The sequence below is a fragment of the Anabrus simplex genome, chromosome 14 (genome assembly GCF_040414725.1).
Source record: "Anabrus simplex isolate iqAnaSimp1 chromosome 14, ASM4041472v1, whole genome shotgun sequence".
Lineage (NCBI taxonomy): Eukaryota > Metazoa > Arthropoda > Insecta > Orthoptera > Tettigoniidae > Anabrus > Anabrus simplex.
The window spans coordinates 76,547,129-76,574,160 of record NC_090278.1 but is presented as its reverse complement, the minus strand read 5'-3'; positions in this window follow the sequence as shown (position 1 = coordinate 76,574,160).

Below are 27,032 nucleotides of genomic sequence, written 5' to 3'. Positions count from 1 at the left end.
CTTTGCAGTAAATTTTGTGTACTACCGACATTAAACACTCAAATTCCCTTCACACAAATATTCAGAACTAAAATTTGTGGTTTTAAAACTAGTCCTGAAGTTAAATAAATCCATAAAATTTTACCTCTAGATTTGAAATGTAGTTGGGACTAGCTTAGATCTAGGCTTATTAAAATTTTCAATCTAGGAACTGCCCTTTAATTTATTGTCGGTATTTTTTCACCACAATTTTTTCTACTTACAATGTATTAAAATTTATAGTACGTAAGTTCAGCTAAAATATGTCTGTTATCACCAATAGAAATTTTCTTATCTTGGTGCGTGGCTTGTTCAGCTATCTATTACGTTATAATGGCCCGTGTAGCATTCATCGTGTAACCTTAGCGAGTTCCTTGTGTTTAGTTAATAAAGTACTGAGCAGAATACATCCATGGTATTTCCTGCCTGTCCTAAGAGGCACTACTCCTAACTTGCATTGGTGACCTTGAGGCCTGGTCTGCTTCAATTTACTTGTTCCTGTGTCCCAACTATGGTCTTCCTGACCAACTTCTTCAGTTGATGCACGGTTGGCCTAGTTTTCAGACTGGTCGCTATTCCTACTTCACGTAAAGGAATGTATTAACTGTAGCATGTTTCAGAAGTAGTTGGTAGTAAGTTGTCTCATTAGATGAACTCCTCAACCCTGCAGTATTAACCGTATCCAGTTAAAATCTCCAGGTATGTCAGTATTGAACCTCGGGCACTCAGAACTCAAGACTTATTACAGTGACCCTTTGGTCAAACAGTGAGACAACCAGCTTTGTAAGGGTTCTGATTCTATTATTCCATTATTTTTTCCTAAATCCTGATTTTCTAAGCTATGTTTTGTTACAGCCATTATAGAATGTTCCTACTAGGTTGCTCTTAGGTTGTCTTGCTTAATAAGGGGAGTCTTGAGAGTTATGGACAACGATTTATGTCAAGGTTTCGTGAGGTTAATCTGAGCTTCAAATCATTACCTAATTGGTGTTAAAATCTCAAGTGATTTTAAAGTTTACATTTTCTTACGCCATTTATAACCTGTTGTGTAATGCAACGTTTATTCTCCTGGTAGATATGTCAGGGCGCTTGCTCCGAAATATATGGCACAGCAGGTTCTCTTTGTCTTTTTAATTTAAATTCAATTCATATCTTGAATGAATGGAACCTCCTTTGGACCTCTGCTTCAGATGGATCCTTTACTAGAAGAATATTTTCCCATAGTTTACAACAGACTTACATGCAAATTTATGATGTGAAATTTTCATTCACAATTTGTCAGGCCATGGAAATTTCAAATTATATTTTGAACATTTTAAATTTATTTTGACATTTTGCTTTCGTGGGTCTACTCAGACAGTTGATCATTTAATATTTGATTGTCCTGTGTTTGTTAGTGCAAGATTTGATTTGGACTTAATTTGAACTGCTTTACTGCTTTCACAGCCACTACACCATATTTTCATACAGAAATGCTCTTGCCGAGATTTCCTAATTTACATTCATTGCATCTTTCGTAAACTGATTCTGTAAATCATTATGTTCAACTTGAGAATTACTTTGTAAAATAGGCTTCACTTGTATTGGATATTCGTAATAATAAATAACTGATAGGGAATCTGCCACCTGGGTGACAGTCCTAAATGCAGGTCAGCGATTGGAAATAATGATAACATCACTTTCTATAAGCAGAACACATATAAAGCATTTTACTAGCAGACATAATATTGTGATTAATCATTTCAATGAAATGTATTAACAAAACGAATGACAGGAGGCAATATCTAATTATGAAAATCCTCATATTACAAAACTGGCATTTTAGCCATTGCACTACCTGGTGTCTGAAAACTGAAAATTGGAAAATTAAAGCCCATTTGAGACTATTTCCAAATAAGTCCTGATATTGTATTCTTGTAGAGTTTCTTTGTAAAAGCTTGACATATGTTTCCAACGCTGTCGATGCGAGAGTCTGGTGTGACCGCTCCAACTCATAGGAGGCATTAATGTTCAAAATTCTGCAGTACAATACAGATCACTGTTACGATATCATACTTTTATCAATATACTAAGCTAATTTAAGCTGTATATCACTAGAAATACTGCTGATAAGTTTTATCGGACCATCGCAGTGACTGATAAATTACACGCTGGAGTAACTACGATTTTTGCTGCTGAAAACTCTACGCGGGAATGGTCGAATGGAAATGTCCTTTTATGCTGAGGGCAAGTTATGCGCTACTTTACCTGTAAGTGGTAGAACTGGCCCTCAGTTGTTCTTATTAGGTTCATTATTCTTCTGTGAACTCATTACTTAATTTTAGATATTCATTGTTAGTGCATGTTACTTAATTGAATGTCCTATTGGTAATAACTGCTTTTAATCACAGAATAAATCAATGCAGTCTTCATCCATCTTACAACCTGGCATTGAAATTCTGCAGCTGCTGTATGCATTCAGCAGCTGGGAATTTGGCTTTTGCAGATCATCTCCTGCCCTTTGTAATGTTCGCTATGGCAAGCATTGCTGGAATTCCAGAAATTGTCATGGGGAGGTTGAGAATATTGCAAGTTTGAGCAGATTTGAAACTTGGGGTTCTAATTTGCTTTTACTCTTGTCAGGGTGCACATAACATTTTGAGTCCGTGAGACAAGTTTTTATGTAAGTTGTAGGTGTTTCATACATACAGTTCATAACTTTTTGCTGTATATTTTCTAAATGATCACCGTTTTAATATTTATCGTTGTAAGGAGAGTTAAGTTCATCTCCTGTGAGCGGTAAATTGTACGTGTTATTTTTTAAAGATTTTATCTTATCCTTTGAGGGGTCATAGTGGATGGTTATTGAAAGCGTTACTGAGCAACTACATTTCACCAATTTAGTAAATGCCGAAAGGAGGCAAACAAGATTTGTGACTTTGTCTAACATATTACAGAAAATGCGTGAATAATTGAAAACCACAGATAATCTATTGAAGATATTGTCTACATATTGGGGTACGAGGTGCTGCTGGTATGAATCATTACAGGATACCTAAAATGGACTCTAGAGATTAGTCATGATTTTATATAAGGTTCAGATTTTTATTATATAAAGTTAGAATAACTGTAGATTGTGATCGGTAGTTTAACTTATCTCCTGTCAGCTGTAAATTGTAGGTATTAGGTTAAAGGATTTTCATTATAATTGTAGGTATTATGTTAAAGAACTTCTAATATACTTTTAGCGTTGGGATGGTTACTGGACGAATTGCTAAGTGACTATCCTTTATCAACTATTTACTGGCTAATACTGGAAGGACACTAACTAAATGTGTGACGTATTGACTATCATGTCAGTAAACTGTTACTTGAGCTGGTGCAAAGGAAGAACATGCACAAAAAATTATACCATGGAGGGTTACTGGACGACTTACTGAGTAACTACCTTTTACAACTATTGACTGCCGTAACAAGTACTAGAAAGAAAGAAACAAGATTTGTGACATTATTTATTGACTGCTATATTGTAAATGCCCGGGTGTCTGAGCTAATGCAGGGGTAATTGTGAAAAATTGAAAAACGCAGGTAATCCAAATAAACGAAAAAATAATTTGCATCATATTGGCATTTCTACCAGATGCCTAAAACTACCACCACCTGCAATAAAGACATACATCAGGCCTTGTGGGACACTCGTATGTCAGTCATCATTATAGTTGACCATATACCTGAGCAATGTATGGAATGCGGTGCTACTGTCAACAGCCACACCTTGATCTTCTCTAGTCTCAAATTCGTATATATCTTCAACTCTTCTTGTTCTTCAATTTTCTTAAATCTTTCCCTTTGTACATGGGGGCAGAAGAATATATTGACAGTATCTCCTGCTTGTTAATAAGCATCATCAAGGGCGATCGTAATAGGCTTTCAACTAGGAACTTCGGAATGTGGGTTGATGTCTTGTTTCTTTACTAGTCCGTTTAGGCCCGCATGTGCTACTCTCCTTCCTTTGAACTTTTCCTGTCCGACCTCTCTTGGTCATCTGTTCTTGACCCTGTAGATTGGGGTGCATGGTTACTCCTTATTCTCTCCTGACGAAGCTCAATAGCTGCAGTTGCTTAAGTGCATCCAGTATTCGGGAGATAGTAGGTTCAAACCCCACTGTCGGAAGCCATAAAGGTGGTTTTCCGTGGTTTCCTATTTTCACATCAGGCAAAAACTGGGCCTGTACCTTAAGGCCATGGCTAATTCATTCCCCTTCCTGTCCCATCGTCGCTATAAGACCTATCTGTGTTGGTGCGGCGTAAAGCAACTTGCAAAAAAAATAAAATCTCTCCTGACCCCAACAGTATCAGGTTTTTTAGGCCTAGGAATCCATCTTCCTTCTTGAGTACTGTTAAGGGAGTGTGGTTGCGCAGTTGTACTTAAATCTTAAAATAGTAATGACTGTGAACTCCAGATTTTAGTTTTGGGATTTGCACAGATCAATACCACTGCTCCACTTTTCAGTCTTGGAGAGTCAAGGAAGCCTGGAAGGCATCCGTCCTACAGCGGTTTCAATTACGCAATCGGAGCAGGTGAAAGTTCCTTCACGTCTTCCTCCTTCAGTTTCCCGTCTGGAAAGGTTTTAGGTATTATCACTACCTTGATTGAAGTTAGTCTTTCCGAAATGGACATGACCGTCTCTTCCTTCTGTTTCTTGGCGGGCAGTTTTGTTGCCGAACTGGCGTACTATCCCCGACCTTGGCATTTTGGGTGTTGTCGGAGGGAAAGCCTCTCGCCGATCCCTGTTCCTTAGCGTCTTCTCCGACCAAGTTCCAGCCACTATTTTGGCTTCCTTCCTCACTCTCTTCCTTGTAATATGCACTGTTGCGAGGTGTTCTGTCAATATGAAATTTGTTTATTTTCGATGCAGAAATTTTCAGTTCTGTCTCTCCAGCGTTCCTGGTTTGCTTGTGGTGGCATGCTGCTCTACTGAAGCTTCTGTTGCCATTTCTTATTTTAAGTAGGCAGCAGCGTGTCCAATTGGAACTTCTGTCTCCATTTTTTCATCTTGTGCTTGCTTCGGATCTGCTCTACTGGAGCTTCCATGGCTTCCCTTGATGTAGAAGTTTTTGAAATTGGTTCTTTATAAGCATCCAGATTTCAATCAATCGTAGGGTTTTTGCCCCTTCTAGTGTCTTGAGCGTCGTTCTAACCATCCATGGTGAGGCACACAGCCAGACGTCCTCCTGCAACTAAGGCTCTCTGTAGCAGAGACTATGCCCCTCAGTCTATCCAGCAGTCTGCCGCTGGCCTGAACCTAGCCAGGTTTGTTCCCCCTTCAGTAGGCCTATTTACGTGGTCTCCACTTGGCATTATCATGACTGAGTTCACAGCCATGACTTTCCCCCTAGCTTGTTATCGTCCCTTTCGCAACCCTCAGCTCGTCCAGGCTACGTAGAGCAAGATGATGTGTTGGTTCCAGCACCCTGCAGTGAGCCTTCACATCTATCATCCAGGCCCACTTAACCTGAACCACCATATCATCCATGTGGAGGAACAATGGATGCCTCTATAGCATGTGTCGGCGAGGCTTCCACTTCTAAGCCTTAACTTAGGGTAGAAACAATCAGTTTCAAGAATTTATCTGGCAACACCCGTTTTAGGTCAGCGAGAGGGTATTTTATTTCTGTCAGACCCTCCAGACAAGACCAGAGGGCACCCTTATCCATCACTTGGGACACGCTCACTAGGAGAACAGGTAAGAAAATTCACACAGGAGAAATAATCTTGGAAATGTCAGACTGCTTGGCACACTGTCAGCTGCTGTGAGAGAAAGCTATTGATTTGTCACCATCAGTCATCTTCACACTTTTTTTTGTTCCACTGTTTGCTCCTTGCATTTCCTTGCCATGTAGCAATTCCTAGTGGGGGAGAGTACTAAATATGTAAACTAATATTTGCAAAAATGTTGAAAAAAGAAATTCATGAAATTTTCCTCTCTTTCCCCTTCCCTGCAATTATGATATGCTCGTTTGTTACACAGACTGCCAATATAGGTTGTTATAATTACATTGGTATAGTCGTGCAGTGTTCTCCCCAGGGCCAGGTGGCAGGAATGGGCAGCCGGGCGGGGACTACTACGTAAAATATTAATGTGATAAAATTTCAGCATATTCCCCTCGGGGCGTTAACAGTAATGCTTTACTAAGCATTGTAAAAAAAAAAAAAAAAAAAAAGTAATATCAGACCGGAAAAACTAACTTCAAAACTTAGTGTTGTAATGAAAAAGATATAAGGGAGTATTTTGAACTTCTAGTGGCCTACTGCTCGTTCATGATCCTATAACTTTGGGGCGTACCACTCAGTTGCTGTGGTGTGCCGTACGGGTTTGCGACATCCGTTGAATCGGTAATAATAATCGTATGGCCTCAGCTACCGTTTGCAGACATTTCAATTTGACGCCATCTGGCTGTCTGCTCGTCAATTTCGACGTTCCGTTTTACTCTGGGCCCCCACTAGATGGCAGACCGAGTAAACCGAAACTCTCTTGGGCGTCTATGGCTGAGATTTAATTAATTTTGCCGGGTAAACACCAAATATGTCGCCAGAGATCTTTTACATGCCGACATCGTACGACATGGAGTGTCGAATGGACTTTTTTCCGCCCTTCAAAAATCCGACTACCTCTGTCGGGTTTGAACCCGCTATCTTTGGATCCGGAGGCCAACACTCTACCGCTGATTACTGGTGCTCACATGGGCTTTTTTCCGCCCTTCAAAAATCCGACTACCTCTGTCGGGTTTGAACCTGCTATCTTTGGATCCGGAGGCCAACACTCTACCGCTGATTACCGGTGCTCACATGGGATTCAGCGGTAATCCAGACATCCCACTTGCACGACACTAAGTGATAGTCAAGCTAAACCTTTTCAACTCTTTTATAATTGATGCAATTATGCTGACAGTAATGAAGATTTTTCACCTACATTAACAAATTTCAAGTATTATATATCAGCTCATTGTCCCATTTTTTAGTGATAGTTTAGCTCGTGGAGTAATCTTAGCTTGTACTGTATATTAGGGTTTCTAGCTTTACGAATGTCGTTGCATGGAACCAACTTTACTGCTATATTTAGACTTCATTCAACATCTAACAGCAGTAACCTGTACATATTACATAAATATTTTCAAGTCCAGCTATAATAAGCCAGCAAAATTAAAAACAAGTGAGGAAAGAAGTCCTGTACCAGTAATGTGTATTCATCAATTTCACACACATTCTTGGCTAATTGATTATATCTTCTCTCTGGCCTTCCAAATTGTAGAAAGAGAATATGGTACACCTAATTCCTTCACGACACTCCAATTTGTAAAGCGCCATATTAATTGCCACACTACTTGAATATTCACCACTTTCCGTCTTTTGAGGCATCTGTATGGCAAAGCTTGTTTAGACTATTTAACATACTCATTTTGAATCTATCTGCTGAAAATAAAGATTTTGAAAATGAGCTTAACATTTTTGTCGGCTATCCCCCAAATACGTAACAACCAAACATCAACGTTGACGTTATAGTCTATACTTTTCTCCGAAAATATTATTAGATAAATAAGACGTTTTATATGATACGTCTTAATTGGTCACGTACTAAGTTAATTTTTTTAATGCGGGGTTTAGAAGGGACCGTTAGTTTATGCCATTATATCAATACGTTGTTAAAAGCTATTAGTGTAAGGTATTTAGCTCTAAGAAGTGTTGTATCTCTCTTTACTGTTTTATTTTTAGAGTTCGTTGAACACCTAACAACAGTAAACTGTACATATTTGATGAGTAACTTGTTTTTAACTGACTAGCGTGACAAGTTCCTCATGTAATAGTTTAGCTTTTAAAGTAATCGTATGCTTGGAGTTGAGTATTTTAAATGTGGAAAGTGAGACTACTTCCTTTACTGCTACATTTAGAGTTCAGACATCATCTAACAGCAGTAAAATATACAAATTAGGAGTAATCTTTTGTTTAAATTAGGTATGTAGCTTCAGGAAGTACGACGATCCACTTTATTGCTACGTTTAGTGTCATTGGGCAACTGACAGCAGTAAACTACATATTACTACCTTTCTTTTAAGTGGCTACTGTGGAATATTTCTCAGCAATAAATGAGTAGACATATTAGCTTGTTCATATTATTGTCATTTTCATGAAGTTTGAAATTTGCTTAGAGCCTTGTAGCTTTACTACTACAATTATCGAGTGGGTACCAGACAGCAGCGTGGCAAATACCAAACCACTCTTATCCCAAATAATGAACTTACAAATAATGGAAACCTGTAATTTCCTTTCTCCAAATGTTTTTCAGTAGTAAAACTCTTGGAGTTATTTTATGTCAAAAATTAAGATATTTAGCTCTAGGAATGGTGCAAGACAAGTAAGTGTATTTTACTGCTATATTTAGAGTTCATTCAACATCTAACAACAGTAAATTGTACATATTTCATATATAACTTCTTTTTGAGTGGCTAGTGTAACAATTTTTTTAACTCTTCTGATGAAAACATAGCATTACTAGAAAAGTTCTCTTAGTAATCTTACCTTAAAATTAGGTATTTAGCTCTAGGAATGGTGTAAGACATTGCGTTTACTTTACTGCTATATTTGGAGTCCATGGAACATCTAACAGCAGTAAACTGTACATATTACATAAATAATTTCTTTTTAGGTGGCCAGTGTGATTTTTTTTTTTTTTAGCATGTGAGAGGAAAATATAGTAGTTAAAAACACTTGGAGTAATCTTAAGCTTCGAATTAGTCAAAACCTGTTATAATTCCTAAGAGTTGACCTCAAATTAACGGTTGTTTAAGGTCATAGCCGCACGAAGCGGCCTTTTTGTTTTTGCTGCTGCTGCTTCAAAAAATGACATCTCAACATTTTAGGTTGTTGACTCATTTCATTACGGGGAAAAAGTTACAATTTCAAAAAACAAAAATGAAATTGGTGCTGTATTTGCGCAGTGGGACAGGGATTTTTCTTCTAATCAGTACATACAGCAATAAAACGTCCAGCAAGATTAACATTAAGTGAGGTAGGAAGTCCTTTAGCAACAATGTAAAGTGATCAGTAATGTCTCATTATGGTAACATGTTTTTACTGTTGACTGAATTCATTAAAGCTCTATTTAAAACTGTTTAAACTTTCACTTGCCTTGAAGTTTTCCCATTCAACACTAGTTTGTACTCTCGATTGTAATCAGACGCTCATCTTCTGACACGGATTCCCTCCATGCTCAATGATTTGTCACCATCTCCCTGCCATCTCGTAACTTGTGGTCATTTAGTTTTGACATGCTGAAGAACCTGACATTGATTGATTGATTCATTCATTCATTAAGTGTAAAGTGAAGAGGGATAATGTTCATTATAACAGAAGAAAAAATTCTCAAATTTTTCTATATTTAAATTATTGTACACTTCCTTCTGCTCTCTATCTTGTAAACTTTTGTGTTCATGTTTAGTGGTAGAGAAGTAGTTGTAGTTTGCAGTTTGAGTGTGCCACGTTACAGTTGAATATGGGAGTTAGTGTATACTTCTTTGACTGTAATTGTATATATTTGCATTTAGGAATTCATAGGCGTAAGAAGCATGTGCATAACATTCCTATAATAGTGTATATTGGATTTTAGGAATTCATAGGTATAACATGTCTGTCCATAGTATTTAAATTGTACTAATATGTATTTTAGTATAGCAGTTCTTCGAACTAACAAGTACTCTACAATATATGTCAGAGTTTTGGTATTCATAGGCATAAGAAGCCCCTGCATAGTACTCAGATTCTAATAGTATATGTAGAAGTTTAGAAATTTTGAGCAAACTTGGGAGCTAGGAAATATCTGCTGGTATGTATTAAACTCTGTCTTATTTTAGTTACAGTTTGAAAGGTACATTGTGGTAGATTATTCAAGTCCTCAGAATTAAAATCATTACTCCTAAGGTAACGGTTTTTTTTTTTTTTTTTTTTTTTTCTCTTGTTACTGTTGACTTATAGTTATTAAAGCATTGTTTACATTTGTTTGCAAGTTCACTCTCATTCCAGTTTTCCATTCAACACTTGTTTGTATTCACGATTGTAATTACACATAGCTGCTGGTGCGTCTACTACTTTCTAACATAACTTCTCGCAAGTAGCTCTAAACAGACTAGTGTGTGCTATTCAACACGCCACAACACCATCATTACGCTGCCCTTTCTAAGAAGAGCAAGAGATGGGGAAGGAGGTATGGAAATTTGTGCCTGAGATGAAGTAAGATGGTGTTGAACCTGGGTAGTAGTAATAAGCAAGGAAAGGTCCACGTAGGCTGTTTTTAGAAGATCTAATACCTGGCATTTTTTATGTTGCTTGCTCGTTGTCTTCTCTTCTGTAGCTTTAGACGATCGGACACTTTTCCAATTGAACTGGTGGGTGGAAATAGGAACTAAGATAATCTTTCTTAGTTTTCATAGGTTGGGGGGAGGGGGGGATCAGGACACCCCTGGTGTCTTTGCTGCTTTGTCCATGCCAGGTATCTTTCTGGCCAAAATTTTAAAATGAAATATTGTGGAGCACATTGAAGTAGCATATTCAGATGAATAGGACATAATTAGTTTCCTTTCCCTTTCCTGCTACCTGTTTTTAGTATTAATAGTTTATCATCAAATGGTCACAAATTGTAAATCACAAAATATGTTCTGTTTTTACATCTGTATCGCTGAACTTCAGAACTGTTTGAGCAAAGCTAAGTAAGGTATACTGTGTCATTACATGTGAGTCAGTGTACAGCATTGGCCTTTTACTTTGCAACTTTTTTAAAAATTGGAAAAGATGTTCATTTCCTCTTTTTTAATATGTACATTTCTTCAAACTATACTTACAATACCGATCATTCCTGCATTCATGACGTGTTAACATTTAGGGCAGGTATTATCTATTGTCACTAGTTGTAGTGCTTGTTAGATTAGGGAGGAATACATTGAAAGTTTACAGTTTAGAGAGTTCTATCTCATTGCCAGCTGTAAATTGTATATACTAGGTTCCTAAGTAATTTTCTGTAAGAATAACTCTTAAATCTAAGAATGTCTTCTTAATGTAACTTAAGAATTATCCTTATTTGTAGAATGATGCAAACAAGTTGATTATGTAGAATTTCAAGTTTACGTTGTTTACAATACCGTGGTAAGTAGAACTTCACACGGCAATCCCCTTCTTCCATCATCGAAATACATTATCCCAACCAGAATTTTTTGCTATTTAGGCAATTTTGCAGACCTCAATTTGTATTAATGAATTCTGGCCCTTTCTGTTCAATATTTCATTCATGTTTGTAGACTTCTTTTTAATCTGCTCTTTACTTTGTTATACTATACTTCAAAATTTCAAAATTATTCCCCATAATTAACAACAACCTAAACAAATTCAGTAACCTAAGTGAACTTGAAATTCAAGACTTCATGACTATTTTAAAATTGGTTCTTAATAATAATTTTACCTTTGATAACACCATTTATCAACAAGATGGCTTGGCTATGGGCTCACCAGCTTCAGGCATTCTTGCTGAAATTTACCTTGACTTCTTAGAAAACACAAAAATCAATAATAATAATAATAATAATAATAATTTCTCCAACATCCTCTTTTGGGGCAGATATGTCGACGACACTTTGGTAATTTTAAATGAAGAATCAACCAACGCAGCCTCTACACTTATTCATCTCGACAACTTAAAGACCCTAACATTAAATTCACCCTTGAATCAGAAAACAACCAAACTCTTAACTTTCTAGACTTAACTATCACTAGACATCCTTCACCCAAACAGCAACCACAATACGACAAGATTCTTTGCACTCTCAAACACATAAACGTGCTACCTATAACAGCTTAATTTTTTGCGCCTTCAACACCCCTATGTCTAAAAAAGATTTAAATATTGAATTGAACACCATCCGTAACATCGCTAAACTCAATGGCTTTAATAACTCCTTCATAAACTGCATCATCAACAAATTCAAACACCGTCCTAAAACCACTTTATCTCAAGACACAACAAAACCGACTGCATTTTCCACTTTCACTTTCACTCGAGATGCTTATAAAATTACTAATATTTTTAAAAAACACACTATGAAAATGTCTTTTAGAACTAACAATAGAAATTTGGATATTTTACACAACTCTAAATCACTAAATAACTCTAATGCTTTTTCTAAATCCGGAGTGTACAGATTCAAATGCAACAACTACAATTCCTCCTACATCGTTCAAACCGGCCGCAACTTCAATATCAGATACTCCGAACATATCAACGCCATTAAATACAATAGATTCTCCACCCTAGGACAACATATAAAAGACTTCAAGCATAGTTTCAGCAATATTGAAAAAGACATGAAAATACTTAAAATCATAAACAAAGGTCCCCTCTTAAACACTACTGAAAATTGCTTTATCCACCTGGATCAGTACTTCTACCCAAATTTCAACTTAAACGGCATTTCTGAAAAACCAAATATCCTTTCCGACTTCCTAAGTCTTCTCAAAAATTCTAAATTTCAAAACCCCAATTCTATTTTCCATGCCTTACTAAGTTCCTACCCACATTTTCTACCTCCAATAACTCACCCTAAACTACCCCTCCTTCATCTCCCTACCTTATTCTTCCTCAGCACCATTTAATCTTCAATTTCTTTCACTCTTCTCTTTTTTCCACTATTCCTCTTCCTCTATTAATTTATTCCATCTTTTCTCAAAAAAAATCATTTCTACCTTCATTTTGATTTTTCTCATCCATACTCAACTCCTGCCTTACGCCGATTTCGACTACTTCAATCTAGACCTGAATTTTTTACGTTTAAAAAATTGTGCACTGTGCATATATGTTTTCATTTGTTTCCGGTATTGCACTTTTTACTATATTTTTTTCTCTTCACAATTGTTTTTTCACGTCAACTGTTCTAAGAATTCTATAGGAGCACAATTACTCAATTATATTGAATTGTATTATATTTATCTATATACTTACTTTCCCGCAACCAAGGAAAATAACTGGATCGTCAAGCTATTCTCCATTTTACTTTGGCGTTTGAAACCACAGTGCCTGATATTGAATGTGTCGCGCTGATCACCGGGAGCTGGCAAGTTGCTTCAGTGAATCTGCTCGTCTTCAACTCGTACACGAATGTGGACCTTCGTATGTGTTTGATTGTGATGTGACTTTATGCCTGACAGTGTTTAAACAACTGGCTTTGAACAGTTCTCCGCTATCCATAATCATTGTGGGACTTTGCCTAGCACTACGTGTGCCTTGCTGCTGCTAAGGGAATTGCGCACTGTTTTTCTTTTGAATGACTTGTATTTTACTTCTAAGTTTTACAGTGTCTACCCCCGTTCATTTCCTTTTCATATTGCCTCTTCTACTGATCCTATGCATTGTTCTCCATTTCTTAATCGGCTGATCATGACCTGGACTAGGGTCGAAACCGGTACCATTTCTAATTATTATTAAATGAGAATGTAATTCATTACATTTCTTATTTTTTGGTATTGAATAGGTGGAATCTCCTTTCAATTATTTCAATTTTAATAGTGATATTCTTCAATATGGAACAATGAAATTTTTAACTTCAGACAGTTCTCAATTTTCTCTAAAATTATTTTCAAAAAGTGTATATTTCTAAAATGTTAAATTCAAATCCTCCTCCAGTGTATATTTTTAAAATGTTATATTGAGATCCTCCTCCTCCTCCTCCTCTCCAAAACACCTCTTCACATAGACTCTCTGTGCTGAATGACTTGTCACGGATTCGCTACAATTTCGTAAGAGCGTGGGTTCACTAGCAACCTGGTTTTGATTCAACACTGAACAGCCTCAGTGAAATTGATCTAATCAAGTCGAAACAGAAACAAACAGCTTCAGTTATATTCTTTATTCTAAAGTATTGCTCAGTAGATTCTGTTTTATCTTGATGTAAACTTCTGTTAATTTGTAGTTGTTTCAGAACCTAAATACAGTTTGATATGGGACTTAATGCATAGTTCTCTGACTAATTTTATATATTAGAGGTTAGTAATTGATAGGCATAAGAAGCCGTGGCATAATCTGAAATCGCAAGAAAACTATGAACTAGGAAATACCCACCATTACTTATTAGACTAGGGCCCGGTTTCATCAACACATGTTAGTACTTAACAAGGTGTTAAAACATTTTAACATCCGATTAAATAAAATTTGCGTTTCATCAACGACTGTTAACATTAACAAATGTAAACTGCGTATTAAAGTTAACATCAGCAATTTCCAGTGTTAAATGGCTAACATTAGCATTTAGCAACCTGTTCCACTGTTCCAAAATGGCTGCTGTGAATCTCGCTTTCGATGCGGAATTGCTCTATTTAGATCTTTTACAAAACAATCCTAATCGAAGAAGAGTTCAGCGACGTAATGACTTCGAAAATTTGACGGATGCGGAATTTCTTCATAGATACAGGTTATCGAAAATAGTCGTTGCTAAGGTTGTTGAAGAAATTCGAGTGAGGTTGGAATATCCTACGAAGAGAAACTTACCTCTTTCTCCAATGTTGCAGGTACTCATAACATTACGATTTCTTGCTACTGGTTCTTTTCATGTAATGGTCGGAGACAATGCTGGAATTTCTAAAGCCACTGTTAGTAGAGTTGTTTGTCGAGTGTCTGCAGCAATAGCATCCATGAGGAGGTGGTATGTAACATTCCCTTCAGTAGAAGAACGTCAGCAAATTATCCGCGACTTCTATGAAGCAAGTCGTTTTCCTGGTGTTCTAGGTGCAATAGATTGCACACATGTAAGAATCCAATCACCTGGAGGCAATAGGGCCGAAATATATCGTAATCGGAAGGGATATTTCTCTGTTATGTTCAGGTGATAAGTGACCCTAACCTCCAAATCAGGGATATAGTTGCTAGGTGGCCTGGTTCTGTACATGACAGTACAATATTTAATAACTCCCACATCAGAGCACAGTTCGAAATGGGGACAATTAATGAAGGGATTTTGTTAGGTGATAGTGGATACCCGCTAAGAAAGTATCTATTAACCCCATACTTACATCCTGAAGGAAGACCTCAAAACCGCTACAACATAGCGCATATCAGGACACGGAACTGAGTGGAAAGGATGATAGGTGTCTGGAAAAGATGATTTCCTGTTCTCAGCCTGGGATTACGAATCAAATGCCAGTCAGCCTTAACCATTATTGTAGCGACAGCTGTGTTGCACAACATCGCAGTGCTGACTAGAGATGAACTTCCTCCAGATGACTTACCATTATACCAATACATAAGGCAAAGGGGAAACAGGAATGAAAGGAAGGAAAATCATCCCATTGAAGCTGATAATGAACACACAGCAGTAGCGTATAGGAATTCAATTGCTCAACAACACTTTGCTTGTAAGTACTGCACATGAAACTTTTATTTTAAAAATAAAAAAACATAAATAAGAATACATAATGGTTATTTACAATATTAATCACAATCTTTGGCAATTCGCCGTCTTTTTTCTTTTAAATAGAGAAGCTTTTCCTTTATAGCTTCCTGTTGCAACTTCTCTGTTTGTTGTTTCAACCTCTCGGTTTCTTTTTTCATTGCAATAAGTTGTATCTCCTGCTTATATTTCTCCTCAATCAACTTCATTTCTTTTTCGCAGAGAGATGTCCTGCTCTCGGCAAGTGCAGCGATGTTGTTCCGACAAAGACTGGCCTGTGAACAAAGATGACGAAGGAAAATCTTACAACATCTGCAATAATGTTTTTGATTTTCTCAGTGTGAAATAGCTAATGAGATACTGACCTTGTTTGAGCGAGTTGACTGCTTTGTTTCTGCGCAAGTTTTATCTTTGGTCTGAAAAGAAAAGAAAAAATTGTAAGGAAGGAAGAGAGAAGTAGAAATTGCTGAAAACAGGTAAATGAACACCTCTGACACTGGTGACTATATTGTGTAAAGTAGGCCATACACTTGTCTGTATTGCGCAGGTTGCAACCCTTACCCACACTGTGTTCGTCATGATAAATGGGATGCGGAAGGTGGATGGCCGTACAAGCGTATGTTAGTTGCAGGCCAGTTCAATGGTAAGAGTTCTTTGTCCAGTGCCTATTGTGAATCTACTATCGTGTTGACAAGTGGCTATCGTCTACGAACAGTTACTAGTCGTCTCAGCTGATATCCTGTATGTGTCGTTGAACTGCTGCAGTATACGACCTGGTTTCAAGGTGTAGACTAGTCTTGTGTGAAAGACGTGCATTTTGAAAAGTGAACAGTAGGATTATATTAAAGTTAAAATCAGTGTGTGGCTAAAAAGACACAATATAAGAAAAGTGATCTGAATCACAATACCACATGTCAGAGCAATCCCTGAAAACTGTGTATGTTGCTGTTATTATTGTTCACTGTTGCCTATAAAATTACTACAAGTAGTAGCAAGTCATAGTGCTTGATTTTGTATGTATATATTTTCAGCTTTAGGTTTATTTTTGTATGTTAATGTGTAAAGGGGAAAACTTGAGGGTATTCCTTTTTTCCAATTTGCTTACCGTTAAACTGACACAGATAGGTCTTATGGCGACAATGGGATAGGAAAGGGCTAGCAGTGAGAAGGAAGTGTCCATTGCTTTAGTTAAGGTTTTACCGGCATTTGCCTGGTGTGAAAATGGGAAACCATGGAAAACTATTTTCAGGGCTGCCGACAGTGGGGTTCGAACCCACTATCTCACACGCTCACAACTGCACGACCCTAATCGAACAACCTCTTGCTTGGTGAGAAATTTATTTTATTATTAAACAGAAAAGCGCACAATGTACATGTGAAATATTCTTACAATTATTACAATTTTTAAACTGTCATTCACTGCAAATGTGCTGTATTTAAATAGTCTTGTCTTTTTTTTTTTTTTTTTTAATATACTGGAGAACGGTGTTTATCACATGGTCCCGCACACCATTCAAATTTGCAGTCTGAGGTTGGAGCGTGGAATTTCTTATTTATACACACTGTGAAGTGGGGAATCCATGCCCCGCAACATAAATAATCGTGTGTCTCAATTCGTAGTTTGTACTTTGCGGTTATCCATATCATAGATCTCAATGTTCAGTAAAAGAGGGCTCAGTGGATCCCACTAAAGTATGCCTACAGTTTGTAGCATGATTGTAGTCATGATGTTATCGTCTATGATTAAATAGTTACAATATTATTGCACCTATTCAAATTTTATTTGAAACTGAGAAAGAAATAAACAAGTGGAACTAATGATTGTGAAGGGATAGTTGTTGGAAGCAAAATGACAATGTCTATCTCACTGTAATTTTTTTCTTCCAATTTATTTTTGTGCCATTGGGGTAAAGAAGGAGCGATTCGAAAGTGAGCCTTTTTACATCTTCACTGAAGATGAGTGCAAGCTGGCATTTCAGGTATTTGTGCTAAGTTGCGATAGAGACTTCAGGTGATGTACATTGTCCCTAGATTCTCTTCATAATTGGATGCGACTGACGCAGCGGAAAAAAAAGAGTACCTGGAGGAAATCCACAAGTTTTCACATTTTTTGAAGTATTATGTAAGTAAATAAGTGTGTCAGAAGGCAGTTTCCACTGGAGAACAACAAAGAAAACCATTCATGAAAATATATAATTTTGTTATAAAAATACCAGAAAAAAGGAGTAGGCCTACAATGAATGAAAAATGACCAAAAACACACAAAGAAGCGACTCTCTTCCTATGAAGCTTATAAACAATTATTTGCTTTTCTATTTGTAAAATTTATTTTGTGTTGAGTGATGATACCAGTCTCTATTTCTTTGTAAAAATTGTTTAAATAAACAGGAAAGTAAAGAGGAAAAAATTCTGAAAATAGAAGAGCTGCTTCTAATGTTGCTACATATCGAACAATGAGCAGGCTGTGATGATGAGGGTGAAATCTGATATTTTTAAAAGTTTTCCAGTTCAGAATTTTGAATAATTTTGATTGACTTGGCAAGCTTGACTCCTAAATTATGTGAAGTGGCCTTGTGAAAAAAGTGTTGTTAATTTTAATATTGTGTGTAAATAGGGTAGTTAGTAGTAAGGTAGTTAAAGAAATGCCACACAAGATAGCTGCCATGTAAATTCACCATTATTTGTTACATACTAGAGGAAGCAGATGAGTAAGAGAAATGAAAAGGACTGTCCACTGATCAGACGATGGAAGAGATAGGAACATTTCATAGCCAACCAATGAATTATTTGATTTGTTTTTCTAAACTAGGTATTACCCTAGCAATTTCATAAGCCTTGTATTTGTATAATTTTCCATTCCCCATCTTTAGGTTTTATCAGTCTGATTTTATAGTTTTATGTGTTTGGGGAATCTTAAATTTGTTCTGATTACATGTGTAACAATTTGGAAAACATTTCAATTCAATTACAGTCATAGTGATTTTCAGTCAGAACTAAAATATGCTGAATCTTTGAATAAGAAGTACTATCTGAGCACTTTTTAGCGTCAGATTTACACCCTAGTGCTGAAGCGGTCGACCTCGGCAATCTTCGAGATTCGTACTGGCAATCTTTGAAACACAAACTATGAATCGCTTATGCATCGCTGTGCGACGTCTGGCGTACACTTTACATACCAGTACTGTTGTTATTTACACAGCAAAGCCAAAGTATCAAATTCACTCTAGGAATAAGATTCGCATCGAGAAATGTTATATAGTGTGTGTGTGTGTGTGTGTGTGTGTGTGTGACACAGTTGTTGGCTTAAAATAACAAAGGTTTAGAAAATTCATATCGATCGATCATATTATCGATTCAATTCAGATTTAATTTCCATTCAGTTGGCAGTACTAACGGAACCGGAAGCGCTCCCACCTTACTCCTCAAACCTGTACCCAAATCTATCGCTAAAAAGTGCGCAGATAGTACTTTGCAACAGGTTAAGCCTTAATCATTCACCTTGTCCTAGATGATGTCCCTGCCTCGTTCCTACTTTCAGAATTTGTGAAACATGTGTTTTGTATTTGTTTCCTTTAAATGTAGAATTATTACACAAACCAAGACTTATAGAAATGTATGCTGCTGCTATACGGTGTTCATTTGAGTATAAAGTTACAAGTTTTCTAGTCTGTGTTCGGTAGACTGGAAAGTTTTTATTAGCAGCTTACTAAGGTCAGCACACAATGCTACCACCTGTTTGGTACAGGTTGCGAGGTGAAGATAATTTTTCACTATTGGTTTCTTCACAGCATATAAGCAAAGTGAAGCAAGGCATCAGGGTTTAGACTTTGTTTGTCTGTCTAATTTACCACCATTCGTCTAGAAATGTTGGTAACGATTCTGATAGTGTTATGTGGAAGATAGATCACAGATCGAACATGGCGCTGCTGTCACATCATCATTTGTTATAAAGAAGATAGGAACGGGACAAGCAAAGGGGTCTGGGGGCATAAATTCTACCTAACAAAATGAACCCCAGCAAATCTTGAATGACTGGCAGGAAAGCGATGCCAAGAAATATAATTACTTTCTCAACTTAACATCATACATTGTGTGACAATCTGTACCTATGGTATCAGCAGCCATTTCAGCCATTGCATGACTCCCAGAATTCAATTTAGACAGATGTCAATAACACCACCAGCACACTAAGAACCAATTAATACACACACATCTACACAAAGTGTAACCCTTTTTGCCATGTTTTGCTCAACATACAACTTATGCTGTACAGAAAACAATGTTGAAAAATTCTATTCACCTCACAACCTGTGCACACATTTCCTCAAAATATTAGTTCCTACCAACTAAGTGCGACCCTAGCAAACAACGAGCTACATGTACACGTGGTCTGAAAAGTTTTATGAAAATTATGACAGTAATAAATCATAAAATTATCTATACTTTCAAAACAAGTTTTAATTTTCACCAGTGCACTATTAAAGGTAAAGCAAGAGACTGAACTATGTTCGCCTACCCTATTGCTTATCCCCTGTTATCAAGTTACTGTTCTCACCAAGTTAATGAAAGCGTAGGAGAGACTCGACCCTCAAACATCATCCAGTCTCAGATAATAAATGTAATGACACTTTTACACGATAAACCTCAACAAGCAAGTTTGGAAGTAAGCTATATATTTCCACACTTGTTTCAGACTGGCTATTCCAGTCAATTCAACTGCACTACCTGCATAATCTGACTTCAAGTTTGCCTAAGCGCATAGTTAAAACATTTCCTCATATTCAAAGATTACAGATATTCCAGCTTACTTCCTGCAGCATAGCATATGGGGAGACTTTGTGACCGAAGTCTACTGAAATAAATAAGTAAACTAGCATAGTGTCCTCCAATAGTTTGCATCACAGATTGTATTTTTAAACTGTTTTGAATGCTTCACATAGTTAGAATTGACAAACTTACCTAGGCCTAAACTTATATCAGATTTTCACAACAAATTCTATTCTGTAGCTATTCTGGACCCTTGTGGTCAGCTGTATTTAGAGTCAAATACATTATTTTGTCCCTCTGAAAGTAGTAGTAGTAGTAGTAGTAGTGGTAGTAGTAGTAGTAGTAGTGATGAGCTTTTTATAAGTTGGAGGACACTATGCTAGTTTACTTATTTATTTCAGTAGACTTCAGTCACAAAGTCTCCCCATATGCTATGCTGCAGGAAGTAATTGTCTCCTCTTGTCTAGGTTAAGCTCAGCCCTGGATGGCACATCATCGTAAGTTAAACGTTAACCACATTCTACAGTATAGGCCTAGTCGAAACATTACCTCATATTCAAGTTCATTAGAAAGAAATATGGACTTACAGTTTTTGGAGTGGCCTGTGGTGAAATTATATCCAGTCTGGTGCTCTCAAGGTGTGTAGTGGCCTTGGGTGGTGTACTCGCAACCAAACTTGGTTCATTCTGCTAACAGAACAATGCACATCTTGTTCAGTATAATGTATTAACATTCAATCACTTTAAGGTATACGTACGGTTCATGGAAAATAATATTTGATATAATTTATAATTACCTGTACAGCTGCTACAACTGAAAGATCCTCATCCTCATCCACAACTTCCATTATCTCGGCATCTCCTACAACAGTACACAAAAATGTGTTTAACATTTACCATCTGATTTATATTAACATGTAACATACTCTTTTATTGAGGTCCTCCATGAATAAAAGCAATACATACCGTAGTAAACCGCATCGCAGTCGTACACGTTACTGCAGGGCTCTATCTGGTCTTCTATCAAGGATAGAACCCTTTCATCTATTTTGGATGCAGTTGGAGTGTAGGGGCCACCTCCTGTTTTGAGTCTCTCCAACCGTTCTTCTCCCTTTGCCTTCTTCGCCAGCCTTTTAATATTGATATAAAACTGGCGAAGTTGTTTTGCAGTCCGGGAGGTTACATTGGGATTAGAATTGAAACCCTCCCGGACTTTCTCCCACGCCTCGTCCTTTTCTCTTATTCTTAAGCCATCTGTGCGCTTGCACTCAATCACTTCCCTATTTTTACTTACTAACTCAATTAGCAACTCCTTTTCGAAGGAAGAGAAATTGGAACTTCGATTCCTCTTTGCTTCACTCGCCATATTTAACAGCTGTACTCAAAAGCGCATCGGAGCGCGCTGTAAAACAGCATGTTCGTACCACTGCCTCCGTGATCCACACCACTTCGCAATGTTAGTGGAGTTAACAGGCGATTAGTTAACATTTCACAGGAAAAGTTTGATGAAACGCAAGAAACCTAACAAGATGTTAAATTTTTAACTCGGTATTAACTAACAACTTGTTAGTATATATTTAACATGTGTTGATGAAACCGGGCCTTAGTGTCATTGGGCAACTGACAGCAGTAAACTGTACATATTAGATAACTTACTTTTAAGTGGCTACTGTAGAATATTTCTCAGCAATAAACGAGTAGACCTATTAGCTTGTTCATATTATTGTCATTTTCATGAAGTTGGAAATTTGCCTACAGCTTTGTAGCTTTACTACTACAACTATCGAGTTGGTACCAGACAGCAGCGTAGCAAATACCAAACCACTCTTATCACAAATAATAAACTTACAAATAATGGAAACCTGTAATTTCCTTTCTCCAAATGTTTTCTATCCTTGTTACATGGGTCATACTGTAATTTCTGGACATCATTTGGGGCAGATACATATTGCTTTTACGAGTCGTACTGCACATTACTATTTAGATCACCTCATTGTCTCGTTTTTTAGTAGTAAAACTCTTGGAGTTATTTTATGTCAAAAATTAAGATATTTAGCTCTAGGAATGGTGCAAGACAAATAAGTGTATTTTACTGCTATATTTAGAGTTCATTCAACATCTAACAACAGTAAATTGTACATATTTCATATATAACTTCTTTGAGTGGCTAGTGTAACAATTTTTTTAACTCTTCTGATGAAAACATAGCATTACTAGAAAAGTTCTCTTAGTAATCTTACTTTAAAATTAGGTATTTAGCTCTAGGAATGGTGTAAGACATTGCGTTTACTTTACTGCTATATTTGGAGTCCATGCAACATCTAACAGCAGTAAACTGTACATATTACATAAATAACTTCTTTTTAAGTGGCTAGTGTGATTTATTTATTGATTTATTTATTTTTTTAGCATGTAAGAGGAAAATATTGTAGTTAAAAACACTTGGAGTAATCTTAAGCTTCGAATTAGTCAAAACCTGTTATAATTCCTAAGAGTTGACCTCAAATTAACGGTTGTTTTAGGTGATACAGTCGCACCAAGTGGCCTTTTTGTTTTTGCTGCTGCTGCTTCAAAAAATGACATCTCAACATTTTTGGCTTTTGACTCATTTCATTACGAGAAAAAGTTACAATTTCAAAAAACAAAAATGAAATTGGTGCTGTATTTGTGCAGTGGGACAGAGGGATTTTTCTTCTAATCAGTACATACAGCAATAAAACGTCCAGCAAGATTAACATTAAGTGAGGTAGGAAGTCCTTTAGCAACAATGTAAAGTGATCAGTAATGTCTTATACATTGTCTTAGCTAATAAATTAGATGTTCTCTCTCTCCTTCCAAATTATAGAAATCATTGAGTATGGTCAGCAGATTGACACGTTTTGCAATTGTACATGCAACAATCATTTCGATTAAGTATTAGGACGCATTGTGTGGACTCGCCATGTGATGGATGCATCAGTGGGCATGTTCCTCTTGTCTTTCTTGTACTACAAGAGTGTCTGTAGTATTACACAGTCTGTATGTTAAATCCAATGCACCACCTACTTACAGTTGGATTTGGGGCTTCATGCATACATCTCTGACTGTAATTGTTAATATAGAGTTTAGAAAAGTTTATTGGAATAAGAGGCCTTGAAGTAGAGACAAGTGGCAAGCAAACTGCCAAGTAGGAAGTATCTGGCCTTACATATTAGACTGGATATTATTTTAGTTCCTTTTCAAAAGATATATTGTCATATGTTCCGAATCCTTGGAATTAAGATTTTTTCTTGTTCAGGTAGCATGTTTTTAGTGTTAACTAATTTATTTAAGCACTATTTACAATTGTTTAAATGTTCATTCTCATTTGTTTTCCTTCTAACTAGTTTTTACTTACAGTCACAGCTGTTAGTGCATCAAACTCCTACTCTCCATCTTAGATTCTTCCATACTGAATGCCTTGTTACCTAATCACTACCATCTCATAAGTGTGTGTGTTCGCAAGCGACTGGTTTGTTTCTACAGACTGAAGATCCTTGCTATTATTATATTATATTTCATTATATCAGGATATTTAAATTATTGTACACTTGTTTCTGCTTTATCTTCTTGTAAACGTGTGTGTTTATTTTTAGTGAGAGATCTGTAGCGTGGATGGCATTGTATATTAGTTGAATGTGGGAGTTAGTGCTTAGTTCTCTAGTTGTAATTGTATATATTCGAGTTTATGAATTTACAGGCATAGTAAGAAGGCTGTGCATTTCATTCGATAATATATATTGGAGGTAGGTGTTCATAGGCATAAGTAGTTTGAAATGACGAGCAAATGGTGGGCTAGGAAATGTTCACTGTTATTTTATTTGTATTTCAAAACATGCATTCTGGTACATTATCAGGGTCTCTGGAATTAAAATCTTTTCTCATTATGGTAACATGTTTTCACTGTTGACTGAATTCATTAAAGCTTTTTTTTTAAATGTTTAAACTTTCACTTGCCTTTAAGTTTTCCCATTCAACACTAGTTTGCACTCTCGATTGTAATCAGACGCACATCTTCTGACACGGATTCCCTCCATGCTCAATGATTTGTCACCATCTCCCTGCCATCTCGTAACTTGTGGTCGTTTAGTTTTGACATGCTGAAGAACCTGACATTGGTTCATTCATTCATTCATTAAGTGTAAAGTGAAGAGGGATAATGTTCATTATAACAGAAGAAAAAAAATTGTCAAATTTTTCTATTTTTAAATTATTGTACACTTCCTTCTGCTCTATCTTGTAAACTTTTGTGTTCTTGTTTAGTGGTAGAGAAGTAGTTGTAGTTTGCAGTTTGATGAGTGTGCCATGTTACAGTTGAATATGGGAGTTAGTGTATACTTCTTTGACTGTAATTGTATATATTTGCGTTTAGGAATTCATAGGCGTAAGAAGCATGTGCATAGCATTCCTGTAATAGTGTATATTGGATTTTAGGAATTCATAGGTATAACATGTCTGTCCATAGTACTCAAATTGTACTAATATGTATTTTAGTATAGCAGTTCTTCGGACTAACAGGTACTCTACAATATATGTCAGAGTTTTGGTATTCATAGGCATAAGAAGCCCCTGCATAGTACTCAGATTCTAATAGTATATGTAGAAGTTTAGAAATTTTGAGCAAACTTTGGGAGCTAGGAAATATCTGCTGGTACGTATTAAACTCTGTCTAATTTTAGTTACAGTTTGAAAGGTACATTGTGGTAGATTATTCAAGTCCTCAGAATTAAAATCATTACTCCTGCAAGTTCACTCTCATTCCAGTTTTCCATTCAACACTTGTTTGTATTCACACATAGCTGCTGGTGCGTCTGCTACTCTCCAACATAACTTCTCACAAGTAGCTCTAAACAGACTAGTGTGTGCTATTCAATACACGCCACAACACCATCATTACGCTGCCCTTTCTAAGAAGAGCAAGAGATGGGGAAGGAGGAATGGAAATTTGTGCCTGAGATGAAGTAAGATGGTGTTGAACCTGGGTAGTAATAAGAAAGGAAAGGTCCACGTAGGCTGCTTTAGAAGATGTAATACCTGGCATTTTTTATGTTGCTTGCTCATTGTCTTCTCTTCTGTAGCTTTAGACGATCGGACACTTTTCCAATTGAACTGGTGTGTGGAAATGGGGACTAAGATACTCTTTCTTAGTTTTCATAGGTTGGGGGGAGGGGGGGATCAGGACACCCCTGGTGTCTTTGCTGCTTTGTCCATGCCAGGTGTCTTTCTGGCCAAAATTTTAAAATGAAATATTGTGGAGCACATTGAAGTAGCATATTCAGATGAATAGGACATAATTCGTTTCCTTTCCCTTTCCTGCTACCTGTTTTTAGTATTAATCGTTTGTCATCAAATGGTCACAAATCGTAAATCACAAAATATGTTCTGTTTTTACATCTGTATCGCTGAACTTCAGAACAGTTTGAGCAAAGCTAAGTAAGGTATACTGTGTGTCATTACATGTGAGTCAGAGTGTACAGCATTGGCCTTTTACTTTGCAACTTTTTAAAAAATTGGAAAAGATGTTCATTTCCTCTTTCAAACTATACTTACATTACCGATCATTCCTGCATTCATGACATCTGTTAACATTTAGGGCAGGTATTATCTATTGTTACTAGTTGTAGTGCTTGTTAGATTAGAGAGGAATACATTGAAAGTTTACAGTTTAAGTAAGTCTTCTATCTCATTGCCAGCTGTAAATTGTATATACTAGGTTCCTAAGTAATTTTCTGTAAGAATAACTCTTAAATCTAATAATGTCTTAACGTAACTTTAGAATTATCCTTATTTGTAGAATGATGCAAACAAGTTGATTATGTAGAATTTCAAGTTTACGTTGTTTACAATACCATGGAAAGTAGAACTTCACGGCAATCACCTTCTTCCATCATCGAAATACATTATCGCAACCAGAATGTTTTGCTATTTAGGCAATTTTGCAGACCTCAATTTGTATTAATGAATTCTGGCCCTTTCTGTTCAATATTTCATTCATGTTTGTAGACTTTTTTTTAATCTGCTCTTTACTTTGTTATACTATTCTTCAAAATTTCAAAATTATTCCCCATAATTAACAACAACCTAAACAAATTCAGTAACCTAAGTGAACTTGAAATTCAAGACTTCATGTCTGGTTTAAAATTGGTTCGTAATAATAATAATTTTACCTTTGATAACACCATTTATCAACAAGATGGCTTGGCTATGGGCTCACCAGCTTCAGGCATTCTTGCTGAAATTTACCTTGACATCTTAGAAAACACAAAAATCAATAATATAATAATAATAATTTCTCCAACATCCTCTTTTGGGGCAGAAATGTCAACGACACTTTGGTAATTTTAAATGAAGAATCAACCAACGCAGCCTCTACACTTATTCATCTCGACAACTTAGACCCTAACATTAAATTCACCCTTGAATCAGAAAACAACCAAACTCTTAACTTTCTAGACTTAACTATCACTAGACATCCTTCTTCTTTATCTTACAAAATATTCAGAAAACCAACCCAAACAGCAACCACAATACGACAAGATTCTTCACACTCTCAAGCACATAAACGTGCTACCTATAACAGCTTAATTTTTTGCGCCTTCAACACCCCTATGTCTAAAAAAGATTTAAATATTGAATTGAACACCATCCGTAACATTGCTAAACTCAATGGCTTTAATAACTCCTTCATAAACCGCATCATCAACAAATTCAAACACCGTCCTAAAACCACTTTATCTAAAGACACAACAAAACCGACTGCATTTTCCACTTT